Consider the following 13,701-nt stretch of genomic DNA (forward strand, 5'->3'; position numbering starts at 1 on the left):
ATTCATTTGTTTTATGCATTCAAATACAAGTTCAATACTTTATTTTTTTGACCAATTTGGTGAAGACATGTATTTATGCATCTAGACTTTAACTCATCGTTCTGTCTCATCACCCAATATTTAGTGAAAACACGTGTTTATGTAATCAAAACTACAACCAAACACTCTGTTTTAACTCGGCGAAATAATTTAATTATGCAATCAAAATTTAATTAACATCTTGTTTCATCATTCAATTTGGCGATTTCAGGAGTGAACGTGGAGGATCTGAGTTGAGTTACCTGTATGCAATGATTTTCCCTGATTTTCTCTATGTCGTGACTCAACCAACCTGCATTTCATAATGGTTTCCACTTGTTAAAATCTATAGAAATTTTGAATAATATAATACTTATTCACATAGATTATCCTGATTATACACTATTTGTGGAATGCATGCATAATACATAACCTCCTCTACATTGATCATCAATTTTGCGGAATTAAAAACAACCGCATGCGCACATTGAAACGTCAATCACACATATCAACACAGTATGTAATGGGGAAATCATACAGCTGAAAACCCCCAACTATCTGTATATTATAATGATAGAGAACATGTAACAATACATAGTACAATACTCCTCACAAGTACTCAGTACTATCTCCACATGCTACACACAAACCAGCTCAGATCTGAACAAGTCACAGGTTCAAATCTCCTCCACTGTTTGCCTACCTCTACTGCGCAATCCAAGTTGAGAATAGATCAGATCCAAGTTCGAATTCCCTTGGCTTGTACTGTGCAATCCTCATTGGCAATCTCCATCAATGATTCTGCAAATCTCATGCACAACTATAGTCACAACTGATAGTAGTCTCACCCTTTCACCCACCTCTAACACTTTTCTCCACTGAACTGTCCATGCACTGAGTTAATTGATGTATCCTTTAGTTGATTTATGAGTTAATAATTAGTGAATTAATTAATAATTAATTCACATCACTCATCACTAGTGTATTTGGCAGTTAGACTAAATACAACTAGTTCAACTAAGTCAAACTGAACACAACTCCATCAACTCCTCAATCAACTCCACCAAACTCAATCACTTGAGTTCTAACTGAATTCCATCATGCAATAGCTCAACTAACCCATTGGAAAAGCATATTTCCTTTAGGCAATTGCATGTGCCACATCCGTAGCTCGAACTGAAGTGCTGCAAGAGGATAAGATAATGTTTATAGTCTCAATATTATTAAGAGCTAATAATATTCGACTGTTCTATTTTTAGACTGGCAGTCTAAAAATAGACTCCGCCCATATGCCTAAAAATAGAAGTCCATCTATTTTTACCAACATGACCAATCATCCATAAATAGCATCCTGCAACTCATAAACCATGATCCATATGTCTAAAAATAGACTTTGCGACAAAAATAGCCTGCGGGCCCACTTAGTGAAGGCGATTTCTTTTCACTAAGCTCCATCATCTTGTTGAATTTTCAAAACTCCCTCTCAACAAGATATGGATTATCTGCAACCCCTATCCTGCCTCTGTGGTATTCGAATTTGCTCCTGGTGAGCGCCTTCGTCAAGATATCAACATCCTGATCCTCCGTGGGAATGTATGAAAGTAACATAATTCTCCGCTGCACACAATCTCTGATATGATGGTACCATATGTCGATGTGCTTGGATCTATCATGAAATATTGCATTAGCCGAGAGTTTAATGCAACTCTGGTTATCACAATAAATCACAGTAGGCTCCAAGTGTGACCCAAACAACCCAACTAGGATCTTCCTCATCTATATAGCCTCGCATGCAGCCAAACTTGTTGCCATATACTCGGCCTCTGCTGAACTGAGTGCCATGGATATCTGCTTCCTGCTGTACCAAGAAACTACTGTCGACCCGATACCGAAGATCCCTCCAGATGTACTCTTTTTTTCTGTTGGGCTCCCTGCCTAATCTGCATCCGTGAAGCCACATAACTTCACCTCCTCCTCCTATCTGTACCACAATCCATATCCCGATGTGCCTCTGAGATAACGCAATACATGCTTGCCTGCCTTCCAGAAGAGCTTGGTTGGCTTAACCATAGCTTGTGAAAGCTGGTTAACAGCATAGCATATATTGGGTTGTGTATTGACCAGATACATAAGTGACCCCACCAACTGTCAATAAACAGTGGCATCCACTACCTCCGCTGAAGTAGCATCCTCCTTCCTCCAACCTCCGAGAAGAGGAGTATCAACAGGCTTTCAACCATGCATGTTGAACTTCTCCAGTATCTTCCAGGCATACTTACCCTAAGAAACAAATAGTCCATCACTGCGCTGCCAAATTTCCAATCCCAGGAAATAAAGAAGGAGGCCCAAGTCTTTCATCTCAAACTCTCTAGCAAGATCCTCCTTGCATGAAAGTATCAACAGCTCATCTCCCGTCAAAATCAAATCATCTACATAAAGTACAGTGATCAGCAACTTACCCTCCACCACAATCTGGTATAGGTTAGGATCCGCCTCACTCTCGGAGAATCCAAGTCCAGTGAAATAACTGTCTATTCATGTGTACCAAGCACGAGGTGCTTGTTTCAACCCATACAGTGCTCTCTTGAGCCTGCACAAATGCGACTCACTGCTGAAGATCTCGAAACCTTCGGGCTGCTCTATGTAAACCTCCTCCTCAATGAGTCCGTTGAGGAATGCAGTCTTCACATCCACCTGATGGATGTGCCACCCCATCTGCGCTGAGAGAGAAAGAATCATCCATATGGATGAATACCTTGCGACAGGTGCAAAGGTCTCCTCATAATCGATTCCCTCTATCTGTGAGAAGCCTCGGGCAACAAATCTTGCCTTGTGCTTCTCCACACTCCCGTCAATTGCCTGCTTCACTTTGTAGATCCATCTTGAACCCACCACTGATTTCCCCTCTGGTCTTGGGACAATCTCCCATGCACTATTTCTGACAATCAAATCATACTCTTCCACCATGGCATCTACCCATGCAGGATCCCCCACAGCTTCCTCGAAAGAGGATGGCTCAGTCACGACACATTTTCTCACAAGAGCCATGTATCCAGTGTACCGATCAGGTGACTATCTCTGTCTGCACTGTGCTGTAGGTAGTCCTACAACCTTCTCTGCAGCTTGAGCCAGTCGCTAAGCTTCTATAGTGCGCTTTCACCCTCTTATGGTTGGTGCTGGATAAGTGGTCTCTTCCACTCCATGAACTTCATCTTGTGGCTGATCCACATCCTAAAGCTCATCCTTAGGAACTAATAGCTCCTCATCTGCATGCAAGTGTGGCTCCCTCTCAAGTGAAAACTTCATGGCTTTCTCCTCTTGAAATTTGATATCCCATCGCACAACAGTCTTGCGACTGTCTGGAAAATAGACATGATAGTTGTGGGGCATGTCAGTGTACCCCACAAATATCCCAACCTCTGCGGTCGGCTCGAACTTCTTCCTGGCATCCTTTTTCACATGCATGTATACAGGAGAACCAAAAATCCTCAAATGGGAAATATCAGGCCTCTTACTAGAATAAGCCTCCTCGAGTGTACTCATGCCAAGTATCTTGTGAGGACAACGGTTCTGCACATATACTGTAGTATTGCATGCCTCCACCCACAAGTGAAGGGGTAGGCCTTGATCATGCAACATCACCCAGGCAGCACCCACGATCGTTCTGTTCTTCCGCTCAGCAACCCCATTCTGCTATGGGTTATGGGGAGCTATGAGCTCTCTTCGAATCCCTTCTGCACTGCAGAAGTCCTTGAACTCGCGAGAGATGAATTCACCACCATTGTCTCTCCTAAGAGCCTTCACCTTCTTCCCCGATTCCTTCTCGACCAGTGCTTTGAACTCACAGAACTTTGATTATGTCTCGCTCTTCTTTTGCATGAAGAAGATCCAACACTTTCAAGAGAAATCATCAACAAAGATCACATAGTACTTGTGCTTTGTTGTCGAAGCTACTGAGAAAGGTCCACACACATCTGTGTGAATTCTCTCAAGGATTGTCGTGGCTCGACTATCCTTCTCGTGAAAGGTGACTTTCACAAATTTTCCCAAAGTACACCCCTTGCACTGATTTGACTGCGCAAGAGTGCCTTTAGGAAACCCAGTAGAAATCTGCTGCAATATCTTCAAGGCTCCATGGTGAAGGTGGCCCAATCTCCGGTGCCATAGCTCGCCATCATCCCGGCTCACCAATCCTTCTGCCTTGCATGCCATTGCTGTGCAGACATCTACATGCAATTGATAAAGGTTCTTGACTCGAACCCCTATCTTCCGGGTTTCTCCAGTTGTCTTACTGCGTAGGAAAGCCTTTCCCTCACTGAAGCCAACATCATATCCCTTGTCTTCTAACATCGCCACAGAGATAAGATTCTTCTTCAATCCTAGAACATGCATCACTTCCTTCAATACGAAGGGTTTACTAGACTCCCTCTCAAAGGAAATGGTATCGATACAGGTCGCACTATATCTACCATCATCGCCCATCTCGATGTGCAGTCCAAGGTCTTTCTCATCCAAATCAGAAAACAAATCTCGATCTCCTGTCATGTGAAAAGACGCACCACTGTCCAAGAACCATACCGAACCCATAACACTTGATACCAAGCATGCAATCATCAAAAAATCCATCTCAAACTGCGAGGCTAAGGCCTCTCCCACTGCAAATCCAGAAGCTTGCTTATTTTTCTTCTTCTGCGGACAATTTGTGGCATAATGTCCATGCTGGTTCCTGCTTCTTGCCTTTCACACCGGAATGAGAAGCTTTCTTGTTCTTCCCCTTCTTTTCTTTGGCAGTCAAAGCGCAATTTTCTTCATCAGATGCCTTTGATGAAGATCTATCCTTGGTATTTCGCCTGATCTCCTCTTGCACAAGATCAAAGCAAAGTCTCTCCCATCCTGGCAATTTCTCCCGACCATTGACAGAGTCCTGATAGGAATGCCAACTCTTCGGAAGACCAAGGAGAGCCAAGCTCACCAAGTCCTCATCATCGACACTCACCCCCACACTTCCCAGATCATCCCGGCATTGGGTGAACTTCGTGAGATACTTGGGCATACTATCTCCTTTCTCACACTTAATGTTTCTGAGTTTATCCTTGAGCGCCAACTTCCTCTGGTCACTCTTGCTTTGGAATAAATCTATCAACGCTTTCCACATCAAGTATGGAGAAGCCTTTCCATGCAGGCTGGATACAATGTGATCCTTCACGCCCTGCAATAGAATCCTTCGACACTTTGCTGTCTTCTTTTTCCAAGCCTCAAAGTGAGCAGCATCAGTAGGCTCTGGGACCTTAGCATCTATGAACTCCTTCAACCCATTGTCATCTAACACTGCCTCCATCTTGTCTTTCCATGCAATATAATTCGAGCTACCTTCAAGGGCATACTCCAATCACAATTTGTTGAAAGACATTTCAACTTTGACACCAAGAAAACACTGCTGCAAATTCGAATTCCACCAGCTCAAAACTCAACTGCTTCTGATCTAAAATTCGTGAGAACAAGGTATTTCTTGTACAGAGATTGACTGTATGGGCATTTACTGGATATCTCACCTTCCAAAAGAAGGATGAATCCAGAGGCTACCTGGCCTGATTACAAACTCTGCCTGAAGAAATAAAATGTAATCACCAAGTTTCAGATTGAGGATAATCCACAGTGATCAAGTCCTGATGATGAGGCAGTGATCAAGTCCTGATGATGCACTGTGGATTATAAAATCTCTGCTCCACAGAAACTTGATTGTTGCCCTGTACGGAATAGAAAGAGATAAATCTGTGATTTATCAAACTTCTCAGCATATCAAGTCTGATGATGACTCTAGATCGAAACGTATGTAATCACTTTCTGAATAATAGATCTGATGATCAACTTCGCTATGATACCATGTAGAAATTTTCTACAAATCAGTCAGCTTTGATACCATGTAGAAATTTTGAATAATATAACACTTATTCACAGAGATTATCCTGATTATACACTATTTGCAGAATGCATGCATAATACATAACCTCCTCTACATTGATCATCAATTTTGTGGAATTAAAAACAATCGCATGCGCACATTGAACATCAATCACACCTATCAACACAATATGTAATGGGGAAAGCATATAGCTGAAAACCCCCAACTATCTGTATATTATAATGATAGAGAACATGTAACAATACATAGTACAATACTCCTCACAAGTACTCAGTACTATCTCCACATGCTACACACAAACCAGCTCAGATCTGAACAAGTCACGGGTTCAAATCTCCTCCACTGTTTGCCTACCTCTACTGCGCAATCCAAGTTGAGAATAGATCAGATCCAAGTTCTAATTCCCTTGGCTTGTACTGTGCAATCCTCATTGGAAATCTCCATCAATGATTGTGCAAATCTCATGCACAGCTATAATCACAACTGATAGTAGTCTCACCCTTTCACCCACCTCTAACACTTTTCTCCACTGAACTGTCCATGCACTGAGTTAACTGATGTATTCTTTAGTTGATTTATAAGTTAAGAATTAGTGAATTAATTAGTAATTAATTCACATCACTCATCACTAGTGTATTTGGAAGTTAGACTAAATACAACTAGTTCAACTAAGTCAAACTGAATAGAACTCCATCAACTCCTCAATCAACTCCACCAAACTCAATCACTTGAGTTCTAACCGAAGTCCATCATGCAATAGCTCAACTAACCCATAGGAAAAGCGTATTTCCTTCCGGCAGTTGCATGTGCCACATCCGTAGCTCGAACTGAAGTGCTGCAAGAGGATAATATAATGTTTATAGTCCAAATATTATTAAGAGCTAATAATATTCGACTGTTCTATTTTTAGACTGGCAGTCTAAAAATAGACTCTGCCCATATGTCTAAAAATAAAAGTCCATCTATTTTTACCAACATGACCAATAATCCATAAATAGCATCCTGCAACTCATAAACCATGATCCATATGTCTAAAAATAGACATAGTCTAAAAATAGACTTTGCACCAAAAATAGCCTGCGGGCCCACTTAGTGAAGGCGACTTCTTTTCACTAAGCTCCATCATCTTGTTGCATTTTCAACAAAATCTGTTTAAAAAACCTTACTTGTTGACTGATGGTAGAGACAACATTGAACAAATGACAAACAGAGGTTGGAGCGCTTCCCATATCCTAGAGTCTAACTTCCGTTTTATAAAAAGAATCTCGAGATTTTCTCATAAAACATCTGTTGCATTCATTGAGGGAGATCAAGTTTCTATCTTACCTTGTTTCTTACGAGATCTTCTTTAAATAACTCCACTTTCTTTGCTAGTCTCCTCGGCTTATCTCTCAATATTCTCCGTGTTTCCTTCTTATCACTTTGATTTCCAACTGCTATATCTCTTTCCTTCCCCCTCTCGGTTCACTTTCCTCTATTTTCGTGTTTCCTCTCTCAAATTAGTCATCTCAGACTCACAAAGGTGTGCTAGTGGCTTATGTTTTCTCTCCCTGAGTGTGCAAAGCAGCTGTGATGGTGGAGAGAAAATGATTTTTACCACGCTCTGTGTGTAAAAATGGCAGAGTATGTGTGAAAATAAGCTCTGTTGAATGCAAACTCTCAGTGTTGTTTTGAAACATTCACTGTTGTATTTTAAAATTTTGGTTGACCGTTCCACTTGCTACATTTTCTGATTGCTTCCATCGTGGCTGTCCTTTGTTTCATTGTGGCCGTCCTACATACTAACCCACAATATCGTCGTGGCATTTATTGCTTGACCTTTGACCGATGTATCACTCATTTCATCGTATAGTCTGCATACCATACGTTTTATTACCACTGGCTCATATTGTTATGCATTGTGATTTGTTCGCCACTTTGAATAGTTTTGATCGCATGGTTTATAGTTTTAATACATGGTCTTGTCTCCGTTCAACTGTCATTGTACCTCTCCCTCATATCCATTACCTACAACTTATTCCTCCAAAACACTCATAACATTTGTTTGCATTGTATTGTCATCACATGATTTGCATTATAATAACCCTTGCACTTAATAGCATCATTCTTATGCGCTTTTAATTGTAACTTATCAAAATAAATTATTTTGATTTCTTCCACTTTGTATTACTTTATAATGCACATGTTTCCATATGTATATATTTCAATATATGTCTTTTAATTTTAAAATGACCATGTTTAGGTCATGTTTAAAATTAATTCCATGATACTAATGTTGTGTATGGTTGTGTGGGTTCTAGGGTTTCAACTATTGAACCCTCTATTTTGATCCCTTTTTCTTTTCAAAAGAAAAATACTTAGGGTTATGGAATGAAATGAATATGGAACATGTAAATGGAACGTGGAATATGAATATAGAATATGAAATGAATATTTGGAGGATGTTTATAAGATTAAATGTAGGATAATGGGTATGAATATATGAATAGGATAATAGGACGAGGGTAGTGAAATGAATATGTAAGTAAAATATGCATTCAGGTACTAACTTAATTTTAACAATCTCTAAAAAAATTCTAAAAATTTTGAATTTTCAAGAGAAAAACTTTGTACTCACAGTACTTTTACTGCTTAATAGTATTTGATTATGTCCTCTGGTCAAATGATGAAATGTCTAGGATAAATTGAAATACAGACTTTATTTCTGCTTTCTGTTCTTGCATCCGTCATTGATTCAGGTTCATTGATTGTTGATGTCGTTCAGGTCCCTTCTGCAATTGGTACTTGATGATTCAGGTCCCTACTGTCATGTATTTTTTTATGCAGTATATACATGTTTTTTTCTAACATTTTAGGTCCCTTCTGCACAATGTTTCCAATAATGTTTCAGGTCCCTTATGTGATACAATTCAAGTTCCTTCTTCAATTTAGTTGCTCAAACTTCCAGCTGCTCAACTAAGTTCCTTTTGCAACTTCCCCCTTGCTTATCTGAAGACTTGTCCTCAAGTCTTGTTTTGTTTTGGAGGTTCATTTTGCAAAATCAAACTGTTGTGAGAGTAAAACAAAAATTGTGAATTCATACAGGCCAAACTAGTTGGTTTTCCTCCATGAATTCATGTTTGCTTTGTGCCAGTTTCTTGGTTTTGACAAGCAAACTTTTTATTTATTTATTTACTTTTTCTTGTTTATTTTTAATTTTTTAATATATTTTTTATTCTTCTTCTAGAGTCCTAGAAGGCATATTGCTATGTTGTTCCATTACTTCCAGATCTGTCTCTTTTGTCATTTGTTTCACAAAATCTTCTTTATTGATAGGCTTATTGTAAACTTTAAGTCTATGTTTGTTAACTAGAAATGAAGTAGACTCTTGATCAATTGTTTTTATCTGAACAACTCCATTATCAAAGATTTCTTCTATCTCATATGGCCCTAGTCAATAAGTTGTAAACTTTGCCTTAAAATCCTTGAATTTGGAGTCAAACAATAATGCCTAGTCTCCCTTGTTGAATGTCTTGTTCTTAATGAATCAATCATGCCATTTCATCCTTTGTTGTTGCACCAGTGTTGTGTGTTCCACTGCTTGTTGTCTTTGTTCATCCAATTGATTCAATTACGTTACTAATTATTGTTGTGCTTCATATAATTCTAGTCCTAACTTTGCTGCTAACTTAAATGTTTGTAATTGAAATTTTATGGGTAACAGGGCTTCTTTTCCATACACTAACTAGTATGGACTAAAGCCAGTTGTGTTTTTCCATTTTATTTTGTATGCCCATATTGCATCTCTTAACTTTTTTGACCAGTCCTTCCTATTCATCTATACTATCTTAGCCATTATATTTTCTAGGACTCTATTTGTCGACTCCACTTGTCCATTTGCTTGAGGATGGTACGCAGTTGATTTTCTGTGTTTGATCTTGTACTTTTTTGTAAGATCACAAACAAGGCTTGAAGTGAACTATGTGCCTTGGTCAGTCAAAATTTGTCTTGGTACCCCAAATCTGACAAATATTTCCTCAAAGAGGAATGTGACCACTGTATTTTCTATTTCTCTTGCTACTACCTTTGACTCAACCCACTTAGTTACATAGTTTGTACATACCAAGATGTACTTATTTCCGTTTGATGGTGGATTTATTGGTCCCACAAAATCCAGAGCCCATTGCTCGAATGGTTCTATGAGAACTTGTGGCTTAAGTGGCATTTCATCTTATACTATTGGCCTTCCTATCCTTTGGCAACTATCACATCTCTTGACTTAGGCTTTGGAGTCTTTGAAGATTGTTGGAAAGTAGTAGCCGAGTTGCAACACCTCGTAAGTTGTCTGTTTGTTTGCAAAATGACCACCACATGGCTCGTCATGACATTCTTTGAAAATTTCTATTATTTTGTCTTCTTTAACACATTTTCTTATTATCAGATCAGAGCTAGTATAAAATAGATCATCATTCACCTAGCTATATCTAGAGCTTTCTCTAATTATCTTTCATTTTTGTTTCTTTGTGAACTGGACTGGTAATTTCCTAGAGGATAAATAGTTTACTATATCTGCAAACCATGGTGTTTTTACAGTTATTGCGAACAGATGTTCATCTAGGAAATTATCTGAAACTGGATTTGGATCACCATGTGTATGAAGCCTTGAGCTACTTGATTGCCTTTTCCTAGTCGACCTTGAATTGTAATATTGAATTCTTGCATTAATAGTAACCATCTTGTTATTCTACCATTTGTGATTGCCGAATGGTCTGTGTGAATGAACACTTAGTAGCCTATTATGTAATGTTTGAATTTGTTTACTAAATGTACTATAACTAACATTTCTTTCTCTATGACTGTGTAGTTCAATTCTGCTAGTGTTAAGTTTTTACTTATGAAGTATATAGCATAATTGAACAAGTATTTTTTTTTCTTTCCAAGTGATGCACCTATAGCAGTATCAGATGCATCAGTGGAAATGTGAAATGGCAAAGACCAATTCAATCTTCGAAGAATGGGAGCAACTGATAGCTTTTCTTTCAATATTTGAAATGCATTTTGACAATGATTTGTCCATTGGAATTCAACATATTTTGCAAGTAACTTGAATAGTGGTTGTTCTATTTTACTGAAATTTTCAATAAATCGCCTATAGTAGCCTGTATAACCCAAGAAACTTCATACCTCCTTTTGAGTTGTAGGTGGCATTAAATTCACAATGATTTGTATTTTAGCTGGATTTGCCTTAATTCCTGATGAGGAAATATGGTATCCCAAGACTATCCACTCTGTTAACATCATATAGAATTTTTCATTACTTAGGGACATATTTGTCTCTATGCATCATTTCAATACTTTCTCCAGATTTTTCAAACAATCGTCATATGTGTTTCCATATATAATGAAATCGTCCATATAGACTTCTACACATTCATGGATTAGATTAGCAAATATTTCAAGAACTGCTCTTTGTAAAGTAGTAGGTGCATTACATAGCCCAAAAGGCAAAACATTGTATGCATATGTTCCCCATGGGCAGGTAAATGTTGTTTTGTCCTAATCTTCCATTGCTATTCTAATATGATTATACCCACTAAATCCATCTAGAAAGGAAAAGAATTTCTTCCCAGCTAATGAGTCTAGGACTTGGTCAATAAATGGTAGCGAAAAATGGTCTTTTAATGTTGCTTTGTTCAATTCCTGGTAATCCACACATATTCTCCACTTCCCATTTTTCTTTGGTACTATCACTAAGGGAGAGACCCATTAACTATCAGAAATAGGATAGATGAACCCAACTTGTAGTTGTTTATGTAGTTCTTCTTTCACTATTTCCTTCATCACGGGGTTCATCTGCCTTTGAGGTTGCCTTACTAGTTTAATTTGGTCATTAGTATAGATGTGGTGGATACTTGTGTTGGGATGAATTCCATGCATATCTGTGTAATCCTAGGCAAAAGATTTTGAGTACTTCTGTAATAATGCTATTACCTCTTTTTCTTGTGACGATTGTAAGTTGTTACCAATGTTCAAATGTTTTCTAGGATAAATCTCAATTGTTTTAGTTGTTGAATTGGTAATTGTGTTTACAAGAAAAATATTTGTGAATGATTCTTGTAGTGATTGAATTGTGCAGGTTTCCTGAAAACAGTGGTTCAAAAGATTACTTGCAGCTTCATACTGAGCTACTCTAAGCTGCTCTGAAATATTTGGTTCTAAGATGAAAAGATCCAATAGATCTTCATTCTCCTCTTCTTCTCTAAGATCAAAGACTTGGTTAATACTTAGAACTGATTTAGTTTGTTGTTGTTCTTGTCTTTCAAGAATTGATACTAAAGAAGGTGCTTGTACTGAAGAATAAAGTGTAATGTGTTTTCTCTCATCTCCATGTGCAATAATCATACTTCCAGATCTGCATTCTATAAAGGCATCAACAATTGCTAACCACGGTCTGCTTAAGATTAGAGGATGTCATCCCAAGTTTGTTTTTGGCTGCAAAATGAGGAAATATATAGGATACTCCCATGAATCCAAAGAGACTATGATATCTTCTGATATTCCTTCTGGTATAACTTTAGATCTGTCTGCTAACTCTAAAATTGTAGTAGTAGATCTAATGTTGTTTAAATCTAAATGTTTCATTGTCTCTGCAGTCATTACATTTATAGCTTCTCCCAAATCTATCAATGTGTTTGGAACTGAAAATTTATTTATTGAAATAGTAACCATAGGGATACCAGGGTCAATATATTTTTCTACTGCTGTCTTTGTAGACATGAGGCTTGCTAGTTTTCCAATGACTTGGATTGTAGTAGGATCCTTCTTCCTTTTACCAGTTTTCTTGATGCATAATTCCTTTACTGTTTTAGCATAAATTGGTATTTCTTTGATTGCTTGTAATAAAGGAATTTTTACATAAGCATTTTTTAATTCATCCAAAATATCAAATTCAGGAAGGGTCATTTGAATTTTTTGCTCTACTAACCTCTTTGGATAAGGTGGTGTTTGAGTTATTATGGTTTTTCCTTTCTGACTTTTATTTTCTGAATGTGATGTTTCAGGTTGTTCTCCTTGTTCAGTTGGTTCTTCTATGATTGGAGGATAATTTTTATGCAGTATTTTCCCGGACCTTAAATGGACATCGTTTATGGGAAGAATGGAGTATGTTGGAAAATATGTTGCTTCTTCCACATTGTATGTAGGTTTATCCATTTTTTTGCTTGGATTTGCTACTGGTTGAGCTGGTAGTTGAGTTGGTTTAGGCTGGTTTGAAGGCAATTGTAGCTACTATGGTTGTGTTAGTAATGATGCAGGATTCTGTTGTGGAAATGGCATGGATTGTGGATATTGTTGGAACTATTGGTATGGGAATGGCTGTTGATATTGTTGCTGGTATTGCTGTTGGTATTGTTGAAGATACATTTGTTGAGGTGGCTGGTTTCCATAACTATATCCTCTCTAACCTTATGCAGGTTGGTTTTGATATTTTTGTTGAGGCCAAGCTTGTCATGGCATTGGGGTATTCCAAGAGTTTTGAGGAGGATACTGATAGTTTTGTTGAGGGAATCATTGAGGGAATTGTTAAGGAATCCTTGGCTGCCAAGGCCTTCTTGGTGCCACATAATAGAAACCTTCTACTCCTTGTACTTCTTCCATTGGATTCATTTGCAATTCTTTCAACTTTAGATAGTTTTTTGTTGAATGGTTTTCTATACGAAGGCCACATACTTGAACACTATCTAAAGGACATTCTCTTAATGCATGCTTCTTTCTACATTTGG

At 38.2% G+C, this 13,701-nt stretch overlaps 1 long non-coding RNA gene across 5 annotated transcripts in view; it reads left to right on the plus strand.

The window, feature by feature from the left end:
• The window catches only part of LOC149263178 (uncharacterized), a 122,253-nt gene extending 108,753 nt beyond the window's left edge, over window positions 1-13,500 (plus strand). For 2 of the 5 annotated variants that reach the window (XR_016249635.1, XR_016249630.1), the window contains one exon: window positions 12,982-13,500. This is a non-coding gene — a long non-coding RNA (uncharacterized LOC149263178). The other 3 variants (XR_016249634.1, XR_016249631.1, XR_016249632.1) reach the window with 2 other exon arrangements.
• The last annotated feature ends 201 nt before the right edge of the window (window positions 13,501-13,701 follow it).

This window comes from Pinus tabuliformis, chromosome 6 (genome assembly GCF_031772625.1).
Source record: "Pinus tabuliformis cultivar Carrire ecotype Pingquan chromosome 6, CPIR1, whole genome shotgun sequence".
NCBI lineage: Eukaryota > Viridiplantae > Streptophyta > Pinopsida > Pinales > Pinaceae > Pinus > Pinus tabuliformis.